General features: G+C 41.5%; 1 protein-coding gene across 1 annotated transcript in view; it reads right to left on the minus strand.

The window, feature by feature from the left end:
- pomgnt1 (protein O-linked mannose N-acetylglucosaminyltransferase 1 (beta 1,2-)) overlaps window positions 1–11,875 on the minus strand; it is a 115,666-nt gene that overhangs the window by 61,490 nt on the left and 42,301 nt on the right. The gene's annotated exons all lie outside the window — the stretch shown is intronic.

The raw sequence follows: 11,875 nt of genomic DNA on the forward strand, positions 1-11,875 counted from the left end.
TCCCTGCTGTGTAATTACAACTACAGCAGACTGCATCTGGCTCCACAGTCAGTTTGGGCTCCATGAATTTACTAAATAAATCCCCAAAGGGAAAATGTGAAGAGCTTATAACCTTGGAGAGTAAATATCCTCTCAAGAGTGCAGTAGTAGGTGCCTTCAGTTTGTGCATATGGAGCTGATACTCAACAGTATCAGCTCTGCAGATCTAACAATCTGTAATGTTAAATCGTCCTCCACCGGTTCTGTTGAAAATAAAATGGCCATATTAAAGGTCCCATGTGTAAAGGTAGATGACCATATGTTTGATTATAAAGCAGGTCTCACACAGCCTGTATTCACAAACTGAGCTTTTGGTTCTTAAAACCACAAATATATCTTCTCATGGATCAACCCTTCAAATAAAACACAGAAGAAGAGGAAAATACGAGCTTTAAAAAGTCCATGTTTCTGTTTTTCAGTTTTGAATGTTTTTGTTTAAAGCAACAGAATCAAAAAGAGCTTGTTATTTTGAATTTCTAATCAAAAATAAATAAATAAAAGCTACTCTTGAAGTAAATCCATTATGGGAAACATGGAGTTTGCCAGGTGAGCTAATAGACGTCATTGTATAATGAACGACCTTCCAAGTAGCTATAATTCACCTGTAACTTCACTGCTTTGTTTAACATAACACCATGCTCCATTTAAGCAGTGCTTTTAGGATCAGTCAGATAGTCCCAAAATGATAATGACAGGAGGATGTGTTAACGTATTGTCCAGCTAGCTTGGCAGCATTTGTGGCTGGCTGTTAGCCTGTTAGCTCTTGAGCTCACCAACTAGCTGTGTCACCAAATTTAAATCACCACCTATTCCAAGACAAAATAAGAGCACATTTCTCTAACCCTGGAATCCTTGCACTGGCTGTGTCTTATTAAATTGATTAGAAAATCTTACTCACTATTTTTAATCCACAGTTATGTCCCAATTTATTTAGTGCTGCAGGGTGCTAAGATGCTCCCAGAGATGCTTAGATGCTTTTAAAACCTGAAACCACCTTCCTTTAGCAAGTAGTGATGAAAAATGAAATCTTTCCGGTGCTAACAAGAGAGTATTATGTAAGCTAGCTGAGAGTTTATTAGTTAGGCTACTCGTTAGCATATAAAACAGTTGCTAATTAGCTGTGAACACAAGGATGTTCAATCGTCAAGAAAAACAGGATCAATTGCATACACATTGCTGTTACTTTTTTGTCATGCTACATATTGTAAATGTCACATTGCTTCCTCCACTGGTGCAGAAATTACATTTGACACAAATTATGTCTGGCATATTCATCCAATATAAACAAAATTCTAGGCCACGCTGCTCTGGGCTCTACCAGTGTGAAATGAGGAGCTACAACATAACTCATAAGACACAGATATGAATGTAATGAATATGTGTGATATCTAATGTAATGTATCTATTGTCTCTATTTGAGACTGTTTCATTTAACTCTAACTTTATTTTTATTTAGTAGATCAAGTCTTCAGATCACTGTGTTTCTCTTCTATTGTCATAATATAATAGATTGTGTTTCCTTTGTGTTCATGTGCAGCCTGTGTGTGTCGACACGTGTGTGTTCACTGTGTTGCAGTGTCCTACACCTCTGAACTGATAGTGTGGTGAGCGGCAGTGTTAGGTGGGTGATTATCTGCCCTGAGGCTGTTTATACTGTAGGGTGATGTTCCCATGTGACAGCCGGCTGCGATATTCTCTACATGAGAAACACACTGTAACAGTAATATCCATCTCTACCAGTCTATTACTGAGTCTTGTTTCTTTAGACCAGTGAAGCAGCCTTCGAATGAAACCACAGCTCTTCTCTCTTACATTGAGATTTTTATACAATCAAGTGTTTTTTCCATGTGTCACTTTATTTTGAAATTTGTACCATGTGAGCACAATATAAACTGAAAAGATAAAAGTCTTAAAACCAGATTTAGACAGAACTAGCTTAAAAGCAGGACCAAAACATTGGGTGATAATTCACTCGTCTTAGTTGATATTGTTCTTTAGTGTTGCCATTAATCAAATAAACTAATTTACATGCAGTGGACCACAAACTTTTAGAGCCCCTGGGGCAGTTGCCTGTTTTGCCCATTTTGCCCATTTTGTCCAATTGGTAATTCAGCCTCGAGGCTACGCTTGTTAGTCTTCATTTATTATTGGTTTTAGTCTTTTCATGTGATTTGTTAATAACAATAAACAGATGATACAACTTCTGTCTTTAACACTGTAGCCATGACGCAATTAAATATTAATGAGCATTTAATTCTGTAGTAATTGCTTGAAGGAATTCTCCAACAAAACATATGTTTTGAGTCTCACGCGCTCGCCCCCTGAAGGCTGGAGAGATTTAATTGTTCCTTCACGGAGGACAGAAGCTTTAATGAGCTGGATTCACATCAGCTGAAATGAACTCAGTCGGTCAGTGAACACCCAGTTTCATGGTGACAAAAAAAATCTAACAAATGTGCACAGAAACATAATAACGTATCGTCTCCTCCATCTGTCTATATTATATGTAGAATAATATAGCGCGCAGTAGTACAGTAGTTCAACAGTTCACAAACTGTAGTTGGAAAGTAAAGGGCTGTTTGACAGCAGATAAAGCAGTGAAAATATCCAAAATAAGGCGAACACTTCAACTGATATCAGCTTTTTTCTTTGGGCATTTTTTAAGTGGCTGAAACACGTTTCTCTGCTGACCGTGACCACAGCGGCTCATCACTCATCTTCTGTGTTGGTGCTTCTGCTGCTTCTCTGAACTGGGAGTGCGGCGCAGATCGGAATCTACTGCAGGTGATACACTGACTATAGATAAGAACCTCATACAACCCCACATTAAATAACCCAAACTACACCTTACACAAACATCCATCACACCGACCTCCACACCCTTACTTCTTGTGTTGGCACTTAGATCCTAGGATCTACAGTAAGGAGTTTGAGTTGCCGAAGCTCAAACTTAAACCACAGAGGTGTCAGATCAGAACCCAGTATAACTCCGGTTCAAACCACACGGTGAAGGGAAACAGAATCGAGACTCAGCCCACTGAGCCACTCAGACGCCAGCCTTTATCGTTCAAAGAGTTGAGGGGGTCATTGCTTTATGGAGGGCGACATGGGGACGCTGTCTGCTCCAGCTGGGTCTAATGATAACCATGTGAGCAGTGCAAGTCGTTCTGCTCTTCTTAGACAAACCAGAGTGACTCCCCGCTGTAGTCCCATGCCATAAATCGTGGTCAAAGGTATTAAAGAGCGAGCGGGCAATTTCTCCAGAAATCCTCCCTTAATGTGGGACAAGGCCATGGAGGACGCCACAGAGACGAGAATTCAGTCTCATCTCCTTTGAACTTGTTTGGGTAACAAAAGTGGAAAATGGAAAAATGAAGATGAAGTGAATGGCGAAGGTGAAGGTGGAGAGAGAGAAAATGGACTCCAAAGACAGAAAGAAGCAAAATTAGAATGATTGAGGGAAGTGACAGGGGGGATGCTGCAGATGAGAAAGGTGGAGGAGGAAGAGGAGGGAGGTAGCCGATCAAATTTTATGGTTGAGTTATCCCTTTCGCAGCCTCTTGAAATAGCCAAACAATTTACAATCATCCAAAGCATTAACCTTTCACGAGCCAGAGGGGCTCATTGTCCATGATGCCGCAATGAGACACTTTGCATGCCTGATGTAACAACGCTGGGAAATAAGTCATTCAGCAGGCGACACAAAGAAACAGAGAGGAGGAGAAGGAGACAAAAGAAAGGGAGAGTTAGATTAACAGAGGAGGAGGAAGGAGCAAGAGACGTGTTTCAGGGAGGACAAGGAGTGATGTGTTGGCAAAGCTTTTGTTAGGGAAGGCAGATTGGCTCATGCATCAGGGTGAGGGATAGCGGGGAGGTTTCTGGGTGGCTTCGCTGCCCTGCACACTCCCTACTTAACGTTTTTTTTTTTTTTTTTTTTACAGGTGACGAGGAAGAGGTGGGAGGAAGAGGAGAATTAGAGGGGAGAAGCCGAGAGGAGAGGGGAAGCGTTAAGAGCACGAGAAGCAGGCTTGATTCCCATCTCGTGGCAGGGAGCCAATGTCCATGCTATTTACTGCATGACAGCCTCCCATATCTCCATCAATCCCCTACACAAGGTGGAGAACAGAGAGGGGGGCAGAGAGTGGGTGTGTGTGTGTGTGTGTGTGTGTATGTGTGTGTGTGTGAGGAAAAAGGAAAGGAGGAAGTGAAATGAAGGAAAGCGAAGGAGGAAAGGAGGGAAAGCAAACAAATAAGTAGGAGAAAGTGGGAGAAGAAGAAAAGACGTCTTCATAGGTCAAAGATTTTGGACATGGGACACACAGTAATTCATTTTCAGAAAAAAAAGAGACCCATAATGCACCTGATGGTGGTGAGACCAGGTCCAAAACTGACCCAAGGAAAATCAGATCTGAACCAAACTACAGCTGCACAGAACACACACAACAAAAGAGTCGCAGCTCACACTATTTATCTACAGTCATATTTTATCATATTGTATTTACTCACTTAACTGTTCATGGGTCATTTCATTGCCAACATGAAGGTCTAAACTCTGTCTCATGGACTTTTCAAGACTTATTTTAGTGTGTTAGCCAATAAAATCTTGGCAGGAAAATACTCACATGTGTATACTTAATTAATTATTTCCTGTAAATCTGATTTTAAGATTGATTTTACAAGAATTTGCTGATTTCCAGATGAACTTCCTTAAGAGAACTTCTCCATTTAATTCAAGTAAATATCTATTTACCTGTCTCTACTCAGATTGCCCATTTTTTTATTTATGTATTTTTTGCATGTTCAGATCATCCGCTGCGCACCGACTCTGGCTAAGGCTAACTTCGCATTTGATTGGAATTAATTCATTGGAAGTTTATCAGGTGAATGTTAAATGGACTGCACTTAAATATCACTCAAAGCGCTTTGCAATACTTGCCAGACATTCACCCATTCACTCACACATTCATACATCATACTCATACACACACTCATACACTGATGGAGCAGCCATCAGGAGCAATTTGGGCTTCAGTATCTGGCCAGGAAATCAAACCAGCGACCTTCTGATTAGTGGACCACCCACTCTACGCCCAATGCCAACTGAACATCATCAAATACCCATAATAAACGACTTATTACGAGTGCCAAATTACAGCCAACCCACAAACCCGGATTGTGTTTTCCATTAACAGAGTGAGGATATTTGGCAAGTCACAAATAGTGTTGATAGTGAATCTGTAATGTGTGTGTAATGTCTATGGAGTCTGGAGCCTGTAAAAGATGACCAGTGTCAGCTGTGGACTCACTGGTGGTGGCAGCGACATCCCTGCCCATCGTGTCAGAGTGGAGTCTCGCTCGGACCGGGCCTGAAAGAACTGTGTCTCTATAACTCTCTCTCTAACTTAAATGAGCAGAAAAAGAAAACGAATAGAAAAATGAACCTCACATTTTGTTAATTCCTCCGATGCAGAAAGTGGAGAGAAACTGAAGAGATTAGGAGGAGTTAATGTTCTCACAGAGGCAGAGAGGAGGAGGAAATTAAAGTTCCTGCACTCTAATCTGTTAGAGCTAACAGCCAACTTATTAGACTTGAGTTACGCTAATTATTAGACCAGATACAATTACAGTCACGGAGACAAATTGAGATAAGGACGAAGGGGGAAATGGATTGATAACCGAGAGAGAGAGAAAGAGACGGAGACCAAGAGAGAGGCAAAGAAAGAGCGTGAGAGCAGGAGATAAAGAGACGGAGAGGCTGCATACAAATGACCCCTTTTAGCTAATTAGCAGCACCGCTAAGAGCCCTGTGAGAATTGGCCCCTATACGCCGCTGCCGCCGCCACTGCTGCTCAGTGGCCCTATAGGTGGTGAGATCGAGCCCGTGGCCACGGGGGCTCATAAGCAATGTGTGTCACCGCTGAATACCATCAGTCACAGAACAAAGGAGGCACATGGGTCACAAGCAGCGATACACTTCTCCACACTGCTGCTGCTTTTCTCTTCCTCCTTTTTCCTGTCCTTCACTTCCTCTCCCATTAACCCCTTCCTCCTCATCCTCCTCCTCCTCTACCTCGACCCCCCCCCCCCCCCTCACCCCACCCCCCCTTTTCTTCCCATCTTCCTCATAGCCGTCCTGTTCCTTTGTGTGTGAGTCAATTAGCTGGCCCTTTAGTTTTGATTTATAGACCGCGGACCTCCTATGGCCTAATGGATTGCTGTGAATTAATATGCAATGCTTGTGTGTGTGTGTGTGTGTGTGTGTGTGTGTTTGTGTGTGTGTGTGTGTGTGTGTGTGTGTGTGTGTGTGTGCGCGTGTGTGTGTGTGTGTGATAAATTAAAGAGCAGGAGACACAATAGAGGTCACGGAGGTACCACTGTCTGTACTGACAATGTTTAAATCTCCACATTTTCAGGCCTCGCTTGAAAGAAATTATCAATTTGTTACGTCGACATTATGGATTATGAACAATAACACAGAGACTGCTGTGCTCTTTTAGATGGAGTCTCTCAATATCATCTGCCATGTGGAAATAATTAGGCGGCTCATAAAGATCGGGAGCGGCGATGGTTACTGTGAGAACAAAAGGCATCATTGGATGTCAGAGCGCCGCGATTCATCAGCTCGTATTTTTCGAACAACGCAGGAGATTAAAGACACATACTGCCCCAGGGGGTGCAGGGAGGAGAGGTCAGGATAGGTACAAGTATACATCATCATCATCACCCTCATCATCATCGTCATCATCATCATCATCATCATCATCATCACACTTTTGTAAGACACACAATCTGACCAGAGGCTGTTTACACCAACCCAAAGTGAAGAGGCTCGGTGCTGGTGGTTTATAGTTCACAGGGTCATGAACTCTGTGGTCCACATCAGGAAATGTATGACACACACACACACACACACACACACACACACACACACACATAGGCAGTGTATCATCGCTGTCAGGTGAAAAACCTTTCATCTGTCAACTTTTCAGGAACTAACCAAGAAAAACAGCCGTGTTTTCTACGTTCAGCACATAAAGCGGATATGAGAGGCTCCTGCACAGCTCAGGGGGAGACTGAGGAATCAGACCATCAGATCAGTCGAGTAAATCATTCCTCGGAACCATGAACCTGACCTTGAAGATTTCGTCATTTTTACACTCACATTCGTTCTCTGGAATTCCACAAGAGAAGTGATGAAGATGAACTGCCTGCTAAAAATTACATCAATTTACTGATAATCTGCTATAAAGTTTTGAAAGAAATATAATGCCAGTTGTGTTTTTTTTATAAGCAATAAGGAAATATTTCTAATAAACTTATCTACAAAGGGGCAAAAAATTTTGATATTTAATGAGTCTGCAAGACTGAAAATTTTTCATATGGGTTTCCTTGAAAGAATGATCAGAGTTTCTATGGTTATGCTGGGGAAACTCAAAACACTTGTTTAAGGTTGGGGAAAGATCATGATGTTGGTTAAGTCAAGACTTCAGTCTTTCTCAGACCATAATCATGATCCCAGTGGTTTATTACTGGTGACCCTTTAATCTGACACAGCATCTCATTACAACCCCTCCTGATAAGTTGCATATAAGGTGTGAGAGGTTCAATTGAAGACGAAGTTTCCACTCTCAGGAGAAAAGTCAAACAACTAAACACAGTTTTGTCTATCAGAACTTATGCTAATTTTCTAACCCCTTTGGTTGGAAACCTCTGGCTTAAAAACAAGGTACATTTACATTTAGTCCTTTGGCAGACACTTTTATCCAAAGCGACTCACAAGTGAAGGACATCACTAAAGCTTCAGTGCAGAAGGAGACCTTGGTGTAAGTAGTTACTGCTAGATCTACTGTATTCAGTAAGTGCAAGGAGATCAAATGAAGAAGTGCATAGTAAGTTTTAGTTAGGTATGTTAGGGTGTTAAAGGTGACAGCTGACAAGTCAAACGACTAAACATAATTTTGTGTATCAGAACTTAGATTTTGGCTAATTTCCTGCAGCAGCAATCATCTAGTGACCCACTGACTGAAGCCAACTGGTCGAGGCCGGTGAGGCCTCCATCTTGAGTCCGGTTCTGTTGGTGCTTTGTTCCTGGTAAAGGGGAGTTTTTCCTCTCCACTGTCACCAAGTGCTGCTCATTGTGGGAACTGTTGGGTTACCATGCAAAGAGCCTTGAGATAATGTATGTTATGAAATGGCTCTATAGAGATAAAATTGAACTGAATTGAAACCAATGTTTTAAACCAGACCAAACAACGATACGAACGACATGAACCCTGGTCTGGTGTTAAAGTCCTCTGCTTCGTCCACTACCACCCGCACAGCATGATTTTACAGGGATTACACAATGTAAGAGCATGACTACTATGTAAGAAACATTGGCCAAGTCATTGGTGCAGCAGTCAAGTTAAAGTCTCCATAATGCGAAGATCTGGGGAACCAAAGTAGAGAGATGAAGCGTATGGTGGATTCTGACTAGTTGACACACATCATATTGATGTTTGGGCTTATACAGTTTAAAATGACGGAGTGTGTTTTGATGCACATCATACACCAACAGTGTGTGAAGGCCTTTAAACATTTAAAGGTATGGGGCACCCTGGCAGCACCAACCATGAACCGCACTGGCCCCAGTTCAATTCCATCAGGAGACCTTTGTTGCATGTCTCTTCCCTCATGTCCTCTCTCTCTACAGCATAATAATTATTAAGAGGAAATCGAAAGGCACTAATTCTAAGAAATGAAATCAAAGGTTTAGTAATTTGAGGGTATAATTTGTACTTTACACTGCTTATCAAAAATGTCCCTAACATTTTCCTTCAGTGTCAAGGAAAGTTTCTAAACAGATGAGGTGCAGTGAACCAAAAAAAACCCCCGAAAAACTTAGTTATAGGAGGTTTTCATATGCAAACAAAAAATTGTAGCTGCGGTGCAATGAACTCAAATGATTCCTCTTTTCCAGACTGATCACTGTGAGTCACAGAAACTCCATCAAGAATTCACAGAGCTTTTAACGAGCATTACGACCATTAAACCTGCTGAGCTCACATGGGATGATATTATATCAAACTTAAAATCAAGTTAAAGGATGAATCAGTGCTCACATGGGATTCACAAGGTATACATGTAATGGCAACAGCCCGGCAGCAGTAGATGTATAACTGCCCTGGAGGGACACTGATAATACTCAATCTAACCGACCTCATTAAGGGGCCGTGTTTTTTACCTTCTCCATCTCACCCGAGATCTCGGCGGCTGTCGCTGCCTTCATCAGAGGTGATGAAGAAGCGCCCGTCTAATCATTTCTTTTTCCACGCACAGCGGCCACAGAGAGAGTGTGAGTGTGTGTGTGTGTGTGTGCGTGTGTGTGTGCGCGCGCATGGACCCAGGCAGAGATTATTAAGGGTTTAATGGCTAACATAGCCTGACAGGTGCTCCTCTCGTTGAGATTAAGGACCGGTGGGTTAATGACGGTGTGGGTGAGATTGTCATAACTCACAATAAGGCCATTAAAGTAATATTACTGAGAAAGACTTCAGCTGAGATGTGCTCAACTCCCCAACAAGGTGGCATTGGGCGGAGAGCCTCTGCCATTTCTCAAAGAGTTTTTTTTTCTCTCTCTCTCTCTGTCGCCTGCAGCTCAGTGGAAATGGGTTTGAGTGAAGAAGAATCTCAGGAAGAAACAAGTGATGAAACAAAGGAGGATATGGAAACCTTTTACTGCTGCATTCGGCCATAACACTGGTGTAAGGACGCAGGAAAACTGCCAGTTATTAATTGACAGTTATTTAGAAAATCCACTGCTGATTGGCTTTGAAATGTAACTTAAATTTACCACTGACTTGAAAGTATCGCAACACAGTGATCACAAATAAACATTATTTTACATTATTTTTACCTATTTTCTTTTCCATCTTCCAGGACAAAGAAAAAGATGAGCACATTCCTCCACTCAGAGAAACACTGATCACCAGTTGAAGTTGCAGGACAACAATGAAGAGAAGTGGCTCTGACAGCCCTCACTGAAGTTCACTACTCCCCTCTGGTGGTCAGTGCGGCGCCACTGCAGCTTTCAGGAGCCACAAGAACAAAGGAAGGGGAGGTGAACAATAGAGTCGACAGCAGATAGCAGCAACAAGCTGAGACTTGATGCAAACAGGGTAACCAGTGAAAGAAAGTGGATTCTGTTGCATTTTCCTCTGTACATAAATGAGATTTATAGTAATATAGGAAGGATGTTATGATTTATTGTTGTAGTAATATCACTATGTAGATTTAAAAATCTGCAAACATTTCAGTCTATATTTCTGATTCTTATTATAATTTATAACAAGACAATTGTGGTCAAAATTAATTTGATGAGTTTTATGTAAACAACCCATCGTTATGTTTTATTGTAGGTGATTCTCTAGCAGCCATGATAAATATGACCGCAGCAAAGGAGGAAGCGCTTGGGTGGATGGAGGGGTCAACATAACATTAATGAAGTATGTATTTTAACCCAGTCCACAATATTTTGCTAAACCTAACCAGCTAGTTTTTGTTCCTGAACCTAAACTAAACCGTGACCTTTCCATAAGCTTAACCATGTGTCTATTATTGCAACCATGACAACGAAGGTCCGATAAGCCTGCTGACGGTAAACTCTCATGGGTGGAATCAAAGGGAAGGGACAAGCGACCTACAGTAGGTGGTTGTTTAGGTTTGAGGACCTGGTCTGAATGTGATCGAATGTTTCTCAGTCATCAACAGTAAAAGTGATTGTTTTTAAGCAACCAATCAGTATCATTCATCTCATTATCACATTTTCTAAATGAGAGGAAAGATATTTATATATTTATATAAATATTTTTTTACCTTTACTACAAAAGCGCTGGTAAAAAAAAAAATACACCTAGATTTACCAACACAAAACATGACTTCTGTGAACAGGGTCTTAACTCAGTTGATGGCTTTGTATTGAGACTAAAATAACATGTCCAAGGCAAAAAGTTAACAGGCGAAGTAATTAATATATCTCTTAGTGTTTATCTTAAATAAATTAGAAAGGTCAAGACACATGTAAGGAAACATTGAGGGCAGGGGTTTAAATCAGTGATTCTTTTTACATCGATTTTCTTAGTGAAATTCAAGCCAGTGTAACGGAACACGAGTTTGCTCAGAGAATAATTTGGTGTGTGTTTCATACAATACGACATCATTGTTAGAGACGACAAACCACCTTGACAAACTCAATCGAACAGCAGGTATGGTCAAGGGCCCCCAGGAATCTGTTGCCACCCCTGTTGCCCCTCTACCAGAGTAACAAGGTGATAGACAGTCGGCTTGTTGATATCAAAACCTCTGTATGAAGTGACTGAATAGGAAGAAATGTTAACAAGCAACGACTAAGAGACAAAGAACCAACACAAAGACACACAAAATGGGGCAACGCAATGGTTAATGCACAAACCACATAACAGCATCCACAGTTTGATTCCCTCCTGTCAGCCCCCCCCCCCCCCCCCATACCTCCTGTCGATCTCTGCAGTGACTGTCCAAACAAAAGAAAGATGCCGAAAACAATCTCTAAATAATCTTTAACGTGACACAAAACGACCACAAAGAGACTCAAAATGACAATTAAGAGACATAAAACTACAAACATGGGATGGGGGATTTGGTCCTCTGTAGGATGGGTGGGGGGTCTTCATCATGTCTGTGTCCAGGAGCCCATTGTCTAATAATCTTTCCTTGCTGAAGCTGAAGGCTCTTTGGATCAGTGGTTTATTGATTTCATGACAGGGTAACTATTAATAGTACACAGTTTATTTTTGCCAATAATCGAGGCTTTAAATCT

Source organism: Seriola aureovittata, chromosome 6, assembly GCF_021018895.1.
Source record: "Seriola aureovittata isolate HTS-2021-v1 ecotype China chromosome 6, ASM2101889v1, whole genome shotgun sequence".
Taxonomy (NCBI): domain Eukaryota; kingdom Metazoa; phylum Chordata; class Actinopteri; order Carangiformes; family Carangidae; genus Seriola; species Seriola aureovittata.